The sequence below is a fragment of the Lolium perenne genome, chromosome 3 (assembly GCF_019359855.2).
Source record: "Lolium perenne isolate Kyuss_39 chromosome 3, Kyuss_2.0, whole genome shotgun sequence".
NCBI classification, from domain to species: domain Eukaryota; kingdom Viridiplantae; phylum Streptophyta; class Magnoliopsida; order Poales; family Poaceae; genus Lolium; species Lolium perenne.
Window position 1 is genome coordinate 255,657,762 of NC_067246.2, and position 10,633 is coordinate 255,668,394.

At 40.8% G+C, this 10,633-nt stretch overlaps 1 long non-coding RNA gene across 1 annotated transcript; it reads left to right on the plus strand.

The window, feature by feature from the left end:
* Positions 1–753: 753 nt before the first annotated feature.
* LOC127338748 (uncharacterized) lies at positions 754–1,611 on the plus strand. The gene is made up of 3 exons (XR_011754238.1): positions 754–864; positions 967–1,077; positions 1,195–1,611. It is a non-coding gene; the product is annotated as an uncharacterized lncRNA (long non-coding RNA).
* Positions 1,612–10,633: the final 9,022 nt, after the last annotated feature.

The following is a 10,633-nucleotide window of genomic DNA, read 5'->3' on the forward strand; positions in this document are numbered from 1 at the left end:
TATTTACGTGAACTTCGTAGGCAAGCACTCGCGTTCAAGAGGAACCAAGAGTTGGCGGAGAAGAAAGCCTTGGAGGAGGCCGAGAAAAAATTAGAAAGGGGGAAAGAAGTTGCCCAGCTCAGGGAACAAAGTAAACAATCGATCGCCCCGCTCATAGTGCAAGTCGCCGGTCCGGATGCCCCCGATATCATAGCAGCTGCGGCAGCACATGGATTGACTGTAACGAGTGCCAGAGAACAAGCGGCCGACTTAGGTATCACTCTTCGTGCACTGTTAGGCCTTGATGAGGCGCCAATGAAGGACGTAGTATTTACATATGTGAAGAATGGCCCTCTCGTCGAGCCTGCGCAGGAAGAGGATCTACCTCGACAAATGAAAGGTCTGCTAAATTGGTACAAGGGTTACATAAAACTTAAAAACGCCAAGGACTATATTTATGCGGAAGTTAGATATGAGCATCACTTCAAACATTACTATATACAAATTCATCGGAGTGAATTGTTCCAGCTGTTCAATCTGCGCGACCTCGACAAATCTATCATCTATTGCTACGTTATGTAAGTGATTTATTAATTTCTACCCCATCTCGTTCATTGCCTGCACTATATATATATATATATATATATATATATATATATATATATATATATATATTGTCCTAACTATCTTGTTGTGTACGCTATTATGCAGAATGAAGAAGCGGGAAATGCGAATAAGGAACATCCATGATGTTGGGTTCATTGACCCACAAATCGTTAATTCATATGTGTTAGAACACCACCCCGACGACGTGGAGGATGACCTGTGGCGGTTTTTTAGAAAACAGGAACTCAAAAGTGATATTCTATTTCCTTACCATTTTGGGTGAGTGTTTCTGCCTTGAGCACATTCTCTTTTGTTTACTCCATGCATGGTATGTGGCTAATCGATGAGTTATGCATGATTGTGCATGTATCGTGTCCGCAGGTTCCACTGGATTCTTATGGTAATTCAATTTCACACCTCCACAGTTCTCGTCCACGACTCTCTGAATATGGATCCGGCGCTTTGGGCCGACATGAGAAAAATGATGCAAAAGTAATTATTTTCATTCATTTGCGCTCTATATCGATCGGCCTATTTCGTTCATCATTTCCTAATATCAAGTAACTAATTAATAACTCTCTTGTTCATTTAATTTTCTTTGCCTCGTAGGGTTTGGAGACGGTTCGTAGATAAAAAGGTCGGTGAATTCAAAAAAGAGCTACAATTTAAAATGGCAGTGCGGACGACTGGGGATATTCAGCCACCGGGGACCAATCTATGTGGATACTATGTTTGTGAGAGGATCCGGAGATACTGCAATGAGCGGGACCAGAAGTGTGAGAACAACATCATGAGGAATAACCTCCGGAAGACGCTTAGTCCAGAAGCTCGCTTCCGACCACTTCAAGAGGAACTAGCTGGATGGTTGGCGAGGGAAGTCATCGATCCTAGAGGAGAACACCATTACGATGACGTAGAACTTCATATGCACTAAATTATGGATGGAAACTTGTTCAAAATTGTATATGGTCATCCGATATTGAATATATCTTGTATATGGTCATCCGATATTGAATATATATTGTATATTCCTCTTGAATTCTTTTTGGTTCTAATTTCAAATTTGTTTGAAATTGTACATTCATATGCATGTATGTAGTACCGTAGAATATGTGAAACTCCTTCAAAATTAAAACCCAAAAGAAATAAAACAATACAAATTAAAAAGAAACCAGATTTAGGGGGAGGGAGGGCTAAACCCTAAACCCTGCGGAGGCCTTTAGTCGCGGTTGGCCAGAAGAACCGCGACTAAAGGTCCTCCGCCCTGGCGCTCGCCTGCGGCCCACGTGGACGGGCCTTTAGTCGCGGTTCGTAAGGAACCGCGACTAAAGGGGGGGGGGGGGCCTTTAGTCGCGCTACTTTGGTCGCGGTTGCGCAACCGCGACTAATGGCAGTTGCCAACCGCGACCAAAGGCCCTTTTTCCACCAGTGTCAGTTCTCAAGAACAGGCAGTGCAGCGCCGCACAGGATTCAGTTCTACATAGTTTTGTCTAAAACTTCTATATTTGCATACTCCACTGGATTTAAGCTTTCTCTAAAAGCTTCCCAATTTAGTTCGGTTCTCATCATTGTGGGATAAGCTCCATGCTTACGTGATTGCGGTCTTCGCTTTACTTGTTGGTGCGCAGCACAAATAATATAGATATACATATATGGCCACGTGAACACATGGGACCAATTCTCTATGATAGACCACAAATGATATGAGAATATTTATAGGACAATTGAACTACAAGTTGGAAACTTTCTTTCATTTCTCTGATTTTGTAGTATCTAGCAAGATTTCAAGGCGAAGTAGATAAAGAAGAGAGTGCATAAATTGTAGGGACAATTTCACACAATTGTAGGGCAAAACCATATTTTGTTAGATTTGCTATTTCTAAGGTGATTGAGAGAAATTCTTATTTCTAAGTTGTCAAGTTATACACTAGGCGACTGGGAGACGCAGTGTTGCACACTTTAAAAATTGCAATTGGCCATTCGCACATTTCTAAACCTAAAGTTGCACGTTATTTAGAAAAAACTGTAACTACCTCATTCCCATTGGACAAATATCCATGATCAGTTTAACGAACTTCACCACATGTGGCAGACAATGATTTTGGGGCCTTCCTCCCCTAGCGCTAGACAGTATGCACATGCGGTAGAAGGGTGTGTGGTTGCATTAGGGGGGCATTTGATGTCGCCACTCCCCTAAATGTATTGAAGATTGGTTATTTTTATTTTCAGATCCCGCAGGTTGAACCAAACAAGGATGTTGTGAAGCCACATTTCAGAACCCCTCCAAGCTAGAGGCTTGCCAAGAAGGAAGGAGTCCAAGTTCTGCTTAGATTCAATTTTAATTGGTGTTCTTATTTAGTGAAGAATAAAAAATCAGAATATGGATTTATTTCCTGTTTATTTTCCCATGTTGGTTTGGTTTTATTACTTGTTCGGTTTGGGTAGGTTTGTTGGCTTCTCCAATCCGAGTAGGATTTAGGTTTTTCACTCGCTATATAAAAGGGTAGGCTGTGGGCCTTTTATGGTAGTTGAAATGTTGTTATTTTCATGAATAAGAATGGAAAACGTCTCAGTGTTTGGGGGTACCATACCATCTAGTGATTGACGATCTGAGAAGGGTATTGTTCTTATGCGTGGGGTTAGATTCCATCTTCCCAACCTTGAAATTACGGTTTGTGATCTGATATCTATTGGATTGGAATCCTTCTGTTGCTATTGTTGTTGATTGTGATCTGTTGGCCCCTATCATCTTGTTATCAAAGCGTCAAAATTTCTAACACCGAGGTTCATCTTTTAGTTTTGTGAAGATTTGGAAGTTGTGAGATGCTACGGTTCGCTGCACATATTGTTGTACCTAAAAAGGAAATTCTCCTGCCAAGAGCCCTGTCACGGCCGCTAGGTTTTCTGCTGCCAAGATTCAAAATGTTGTCGCGCCTACTTTGGTTGTCTTCCATGGAAGCATGCTGCATTGAGGGTGCCCTAACATGTCGCCAGTTCCTGCCGCAAGCGTCCACTGGGCCCCTACTATGACACAAATTCCGTGTTGTGGGACATGTCTTCTACATGTGACACCAGATTTTCTACCTTACTGATGAGATATGAAAGTCTAAACGGTCTCTGTTGAGCCATGTCTACTTGCAGCCTTTCATGCCGCAATGATGCCGGAACATTTAAGTTTTCTATCGTGAGACATGTTTTGTTGAGTTTTTTTTCTGAAATCAAATTGGATCATCTCGTTTGGGATATAGATTGTTTTCCCTTACCTGCACAATATGTCTAGCTCTAATGAGGAGAATTCAGAAGTTGTTGGAGAGAAGCCAAAGGAGTTTGTACCACCTATATTTGTATGTGATTTGATTCCGAAAGAGGAGCCACCTCCTACTGCTCCATTACAAAACGTGACATCGTGTGCCACCATGGTGTAATGGACATACCAACATTTGTGCTCTCCATCAGGTACTTGGGAACAATAATGCTCGGAATGGCTCTGCTTTTGTTCCATTAGATCATGGTATTGGGCGCGGAAATATCTCGATACCTCCGTTATCCTCTACGGACAAGCCGTAACAGTACTTCGGAGTGACAGATGTGTATTGGTCAGATTTTTTATGCTCATCACTACACCGAGGAGAATAAAGCAAAACTTATTGTAATTGAATTTTCACCAATTAGATAATAATCTGGTGGAGTGAAACAAAAATTGCATGTGCAATCTCTCAATTTCTTTGAGAGTTATGAAAGAACTCATCAAGCCATGATTTGTTCATGTGAACTATAGGACAGACACGTACCAATTGATGATCCGGAGGCCACGATGTTTCAATTCTTTGATGGTATGAATGTTGAGGTGGATGATCGTTTTTAGATGGTGGAGCAAAATATTAAACGTTGCCACAATACAACCACTAAGAACACATGGCAGCATTTCTATAATCAGGGATTGTAATGATATTTCCAAGCATGCACATTCAATATGCTTCAACATTTTTTCCCAGAAGGATGCGCCGAAGTCAGAAGTGTGCCGAATGTTTCTTCTAGTACTCGGTCTAGCGACCACATCAAGTGTTTCACCTGTGGAGGAAAAGGACATATGAGGCGTGAGGGGCCTAATTCAAAGATACCGTTGCTCACCCAAGACAGACATGTTTCAGTTAGTGATGAAGAAGAAGTTGTTGATCCGTCTTGAAAAGTCTGATGGGGTTGAGAAGTTGGACGTGGTTGGCTTTGAAGATGCTGCTCATTGCAATAATTTGATGGTGTAACATGTTCCGAGAATCGCATACAAGCACAAGGGTAGTGGTGGAGTATTTTTCAGACTCAATGCAAAATCAACGACACCAAGTGCAATCTGATAATTAATATTAGCAGCTATACAAATCTGTCGACAAGAGTATGTTGGAATCATTAAATGGCATTCCCTGCATGCAGACATCCGCAGCCACAATGCATTGAGTGGTTATATGAATCTGGCAAGCTGACAATTACTCACAAGAAGTGCTTGAAGTTTTCTATGGCCAACTACATTGATATGGTGATTTGTGATGTTTTGCATGTGGGTTTATGACAGTTCTTGCTAGACAGATTGTGGCAACTTAATCAATCAATCACGCCACGCATGATTGCAACTTCAATATTTATTCTTAGTGTGATAATGGTAGAAAACATGTGCTCTGACATATATGTGACCAAGATATCAAGGTGTATCAGCCTAGTTTGTTGTTGAATAATAAGAAGAGTGCACAAATGAAGGAGAAGCCGGGGACCTTTTCGTTTTGACTGGAAGTGAATGATGTCAATACTCCACTAATGTCTTGAGGATTGGTTCTTTCAATTTAATAGTTGAGACAAACACAAATTTTCTAAAGCAAAATTTTAGAATACATCCAAGAGATACAAGCGTGCGAAGAAAGAAGGAGTCTGAGTTTGTCTTAGTTTCAATTTTAGTTAGTTGTTTTTATTTGATTAGGAATAAATAGGACATTATTTCATGTTTATTTCTCCTAGTCAGTTTCCTTACTTCGGTTTGTCTTGGTCGGTTGGCTTCTCTAATCTGAGTAGAGTTTAGGGTTTTGATTCCCCATATAAAAGGACTGACTGCCAGTCTTTGTAATGGATTTGAACTTCTATTGTTTTGAGGTATAAAAGCAAAAAACGACCCAATGTTTGGGGGCACCATATCGTGGTTGATTGGTGATCCAAGGAAGTATTTGAATGCTATCGGTGGGGTTAGATCACATCTTCCCAATGCTGGACCAAGGATTTATGATTTTATATCTACTACATTGCAATCCATATTTTATATCTACTATCATCATTGGTGGGCGGTGGTGCGGCAGGCTCATGTGGCATTGATTCCCCGGTGGTGGATAAATCAATTAAGGCTCGCTTATATGTATTGCATAATGATATGGTTAAACTTCCCTCTATTGTGGATATATATTTCTGGCGGTACAATAGTTGTGTTCTATGTAGTGCGGCACGATTTACATTGTGCTTGGTGGACTTGTTTGCGGACTCCGATTTGGGCAATATTGTGGTAGAGAGTTCTTCATGATCAGACGGGACCTAGAGGAATTTTCGATAGCAATGTTGTCCTAAAACACCTTGACTTCATTTGCGGTCTTATCGTACAAAATCTCAGTTTCTTACCTTTTGGTTTTCTCACTTTATTGTTGTGTGTGGTACCCAGTTGTACTATCTTGGGCGTTCATGACACCTTCTGTACTTCATGTGTGACAATAGTTTGGCAAGGCCAGGACGAAGACTTGGAGATTGTGTGTGCAAATTCACCAAGAGACTAATGCACCAGTGTCTTCAATTTCCTTGGTTATGGGGCTCCAGTTCAACCCAAGGGGGTAGATGCAATAGGTGCTGAAGCGCCTTATCAACAGCATCGATCAATGTTCTTGAGCACGTCTTGTCATTGTGCCACTCTATGTATTATGAAAGTTCCACATTTTTTCCAAAAAGGGCAATGGATCCCTAGCCTCTTACATAAAAATGATGCACGCATCCATATATTATTCACAAAGCAAAACCCATATCTCAAAGAAGTTTGAACGGGAGAAGAAAAACTTGGGGTTGTATGTGACGCCCCAAAACCGGTACTATGCGGATTCAGGCGTTCCATTTTAGGAGACGCACACCAAGCTCCTCGTATACGCTGAAGCATGCACGCGATGCGGGTGAAATCAATCACATGTAGTAATCATATTACAACAAGCCACGATAGAGCCCAGAAGATGACTTATATTACAACAACGACTCCAGCGAGTCAAGAATACAAATATACAATACAAAGATCCAAATCATACATAAATCTAAATACATCTGACCACGGATAAGAATATAAATGACGTAAGCGTGTGTGACTACGAAAGGATGTAAGATAACGCAGGGAACACACCTGGATGTTGTTGCTGGACAGTATCTTTGAATGGAAGAGATATGATACTTGGCGTATGCGGCACAGAGCTGACGGCTTCCTGATACGTCTCAAACGTATCTATAATTTCTTATGTTCCATGCTACTTTTATGATGATACTCACATCTTTTATACACACTTTATGTCAGATTTATGCATTTTCCGGCACTAACCTATTGACAAGATGCCGAAGAGCCAGTTGCTGTTTTCTGCTGTTTTTGGTTTCAGAAATCCTACAAAGGAAATATTCTCGGAATTGGACGAAATCAACGCCCAGGGTCTTATTTTTCCACGAAGCTACCAGAAGACCGAAGAGGATACAAAGTGGGGCAATGAGGTGGCGACACACTAAGGCGGCGCGGCCAAGGAGGGGCCCGCGCCACCCTAGTGTGTGGGCCCCTCGTGACGCCTCCAACCCTACCCTTCCGTCTACTTAAAGCCTTCGTCGCGAAAACCCCAGTACCGAGAGCCACACGATACGGAAAACCTTCCAGAGACGCCGCCGCCGCCAATCCCATCTCGGGGGATTCAGGAGATCGCCTCCGGCACCCTGCCGGAGAGGGGAATCATCTCCCGGAGGACTCTTCATCACCATGATCGCCTCCGGATTGATGTGTGAGTAGTTCACCCCTGGACTATGGGTCCATAGCAGTAGCTAGATGGTTGTCTTCTCCTCATGTGCTATCATTGTTCGATCTTGTGAGCTGCCTATCATGATCAAGATCATCTATTTGTAATGCTACATGTTGTGTTTGTTGGGATCCGATGAATATGGAATACTATGTAATATTGATTATCAATCTATCATATATGTGTTGTTTATGATCTTGCATGCTCTCCGTTGCTAGTAGAGGCTCTGGCCAAGTTGATACTTGTGACTCCAAGAGGGAGTATTTATGCTCGATAGTGGGTTCATGCCTCCCTTAAATCTGGGACAGTGACAGAAAGTTCTAAGGTTGTGGATGTGCTGTTGCCACTAGGGATAAAACATCAATTCTTTGTCTAAGGATATTTGTGTTGATTAAATTACGCACCATACTTAATGCAATTGTCTGTTGTTTGCAAATTAATAATGGAAGGGGTGCGGATGCTAACCTGAAGGTGGACTTTTTAGGCATAGATGCATGCTGGATAGCGGTCTATGTACTTTGTCGTAATGCCCAATTGAATTTCACACTACTCATCATGATATGTATGTGCATTGTTATGCCCTCTTTATTTGTCAATTGCCCAACTGTAATTTGTTCACCCAACATGCTATTTCTTATTGGGGAGACACCACTAGTGAACTGTGGACCCCGGTCCATTCTTTTACATCTGAATACAATCTACTGCAAACATTGTTCTTTACAGTTCTTCGCATACAAACATCATTTTCCACACCATACATTTAATCCTTTGTTTACAGCAAGCCGGTGAGATTGACAACCTTACTGTTAAGTTGGGGCAAAGTATTTGGATTGTGTTGTGCAGGTTCCACGTTGGCGCCGGAATCCCTGGTGTTGCGCCGCACTACACTCCGTCACCAACAACCTTCACGTGCTCCTTGACTCCTACTGGTTCGATAACCTTGGTTTCTTACTGAGGGAAAACTTGCTGTTGTACGCATCACACCTTCCTCTTGGGGTTCCCAACGGGCGTGTGCTTTACGCGTCAACAAGCTCTTTTTCTGGCGCCGTTGCCGGGGAGATCAAGACACGCTGCAAGGGGAGTCTCCCACTTCCAATCTCTTTACTTTGTTTTTGTCTTGCTTTACTTTATTTTATTTACTGCTTTGTTTGCTTTCTTATAACAAAAATACAAAAAAATTAGCTACTTGCATTTACTTTATTTACCTTTTGTTTATTTCATCATGTTTCCTCCTAAGTTTACGCTGAAAGACATACCGGTAGGACAAGGGTCTATCATTGGAAGAGATAATATAGAAGAATTTTTCACTCATGTTAGTATGGTTGAGGATTTTGAAGATAGACACTTGGTAGAACTTGCTCCTACTTATGAAATTGTTGCTGCCTCTTTAGTACACATGTTGGAAGCTAGATTTGTTAATCTCAACCCTATAATGCAACATATGTTTCTTACACTAGGTGATATGGAAGAAGGAGAAAAGAAATATTTTATTTTAGAAACCCTTCTTAAATAATTTGGTGATGTAGCTAGAGAAGCTAGAAAAGTCTTTATTAAACATAAGATGCTTGGTTTTTATACCAATTTTGCTAATACCCTTGAAAAGATGGAAAAAGATAGATTAGAGTACACTAATAAAGTTAATTGTGAGGGGGAGATTAAAACATCAATACCTTGCAAGCTCTTAGGAATGTGCGAGGCACTAGAAAAGAATTTTGATTGGATTGTTCCTGAAAATTTGTTTGATGAGAATAGCAAGCCTAAGAGTAATGAAAAAGGAGCCTCTGAAACTTACATAGATAAGATACAATGCATAGTTAATAAAACTCCAAACCCCTTTGTTGATGCATCATCTCTTGATAATACTTGATTCACACTTTCTGCGCCTAGCTGAAAGGCGTTAAAGAAAAGCGCTTATGGGAGACAACCCATTATTTTACTACAGCACTTTTGTTTTATATTTGAGTCTTGGAAGTTGTTACTACTGTAGCAACCTCTCCTTATCTTTATTTTATTTGCATTGTTGTGCCAAGTAAAGTCTTTGATAGTAAAGATGATACTAGATTTGGACTACTGCGCAGAAACAGATTTCTTGCTGTCACGAATTTGAGTAGGATTCTCTGTAGGTAACTCAGAAAAATCTCCCAATTTACGTGCGTGATCCTCAGATATGTACACAACTTTCATTCAATTTGAGAATTTTCATCTGAGCAAGTTTAGTGCCCCAGAAAAATTCGTCTTTACGGGCTGTTCTGTTTTGACAGATTCTGTCTTTTATTTCGCATTGCCTGTTTTGCTATGTTTGATGGATTTCTTTGTTCAATTAACTTTCAGTAGCTTTGTGAAATGTACAGAAGTGTTAAGAATGATTATGTCACCTCTGAATATGTGAATTTTTTATTATGCACTAACCCTCTAATGAGTTTGTTTTGAGTTTGGTGTGGAGGAAGTTTTCAAGGATCAAGAGAGGAGGATGATACAATATGATCAAGGAGGTGAAAAATCTAAGCTTGGGTATGCCCCCGTGGTTCATCCCTGCATGTTTCAAGAAGACTCAAGAATCTAAGCTTGGGGATGCCCAAGGCATCCCCTTCTTCGTCGACAATTTATCAGGTCACCTCTAGTGAAACTATATTTTTATTCCGTCACATCTTATGTGCTTTACTTGGAGCGTCTTTATGTTTTTATTTTTGTTTTTGTTTGAATAAAATCGGATCCTAGCATTCTTTGTGTGGAAGAGAGACATGCTCCGCTGTTGCATATGAACACATGTGTTCTTAGCTTTACTCTTAATGTTCATGGCGAAGGTTGAAACTGCTTCGTTCATTGTTATATGGTTGGAAACAGAAAATGCTACATGTGGTAATTGGTATAATGTCTTGAATAATTTGATACTTGGCAATGGTTGTGCTCAAATAGATCATGTTTAAGCTCTTACATCATGTACTTTGCACCTATTAATGAAGAAATACCGTAGAGCTTGTTGAAATTTGGTT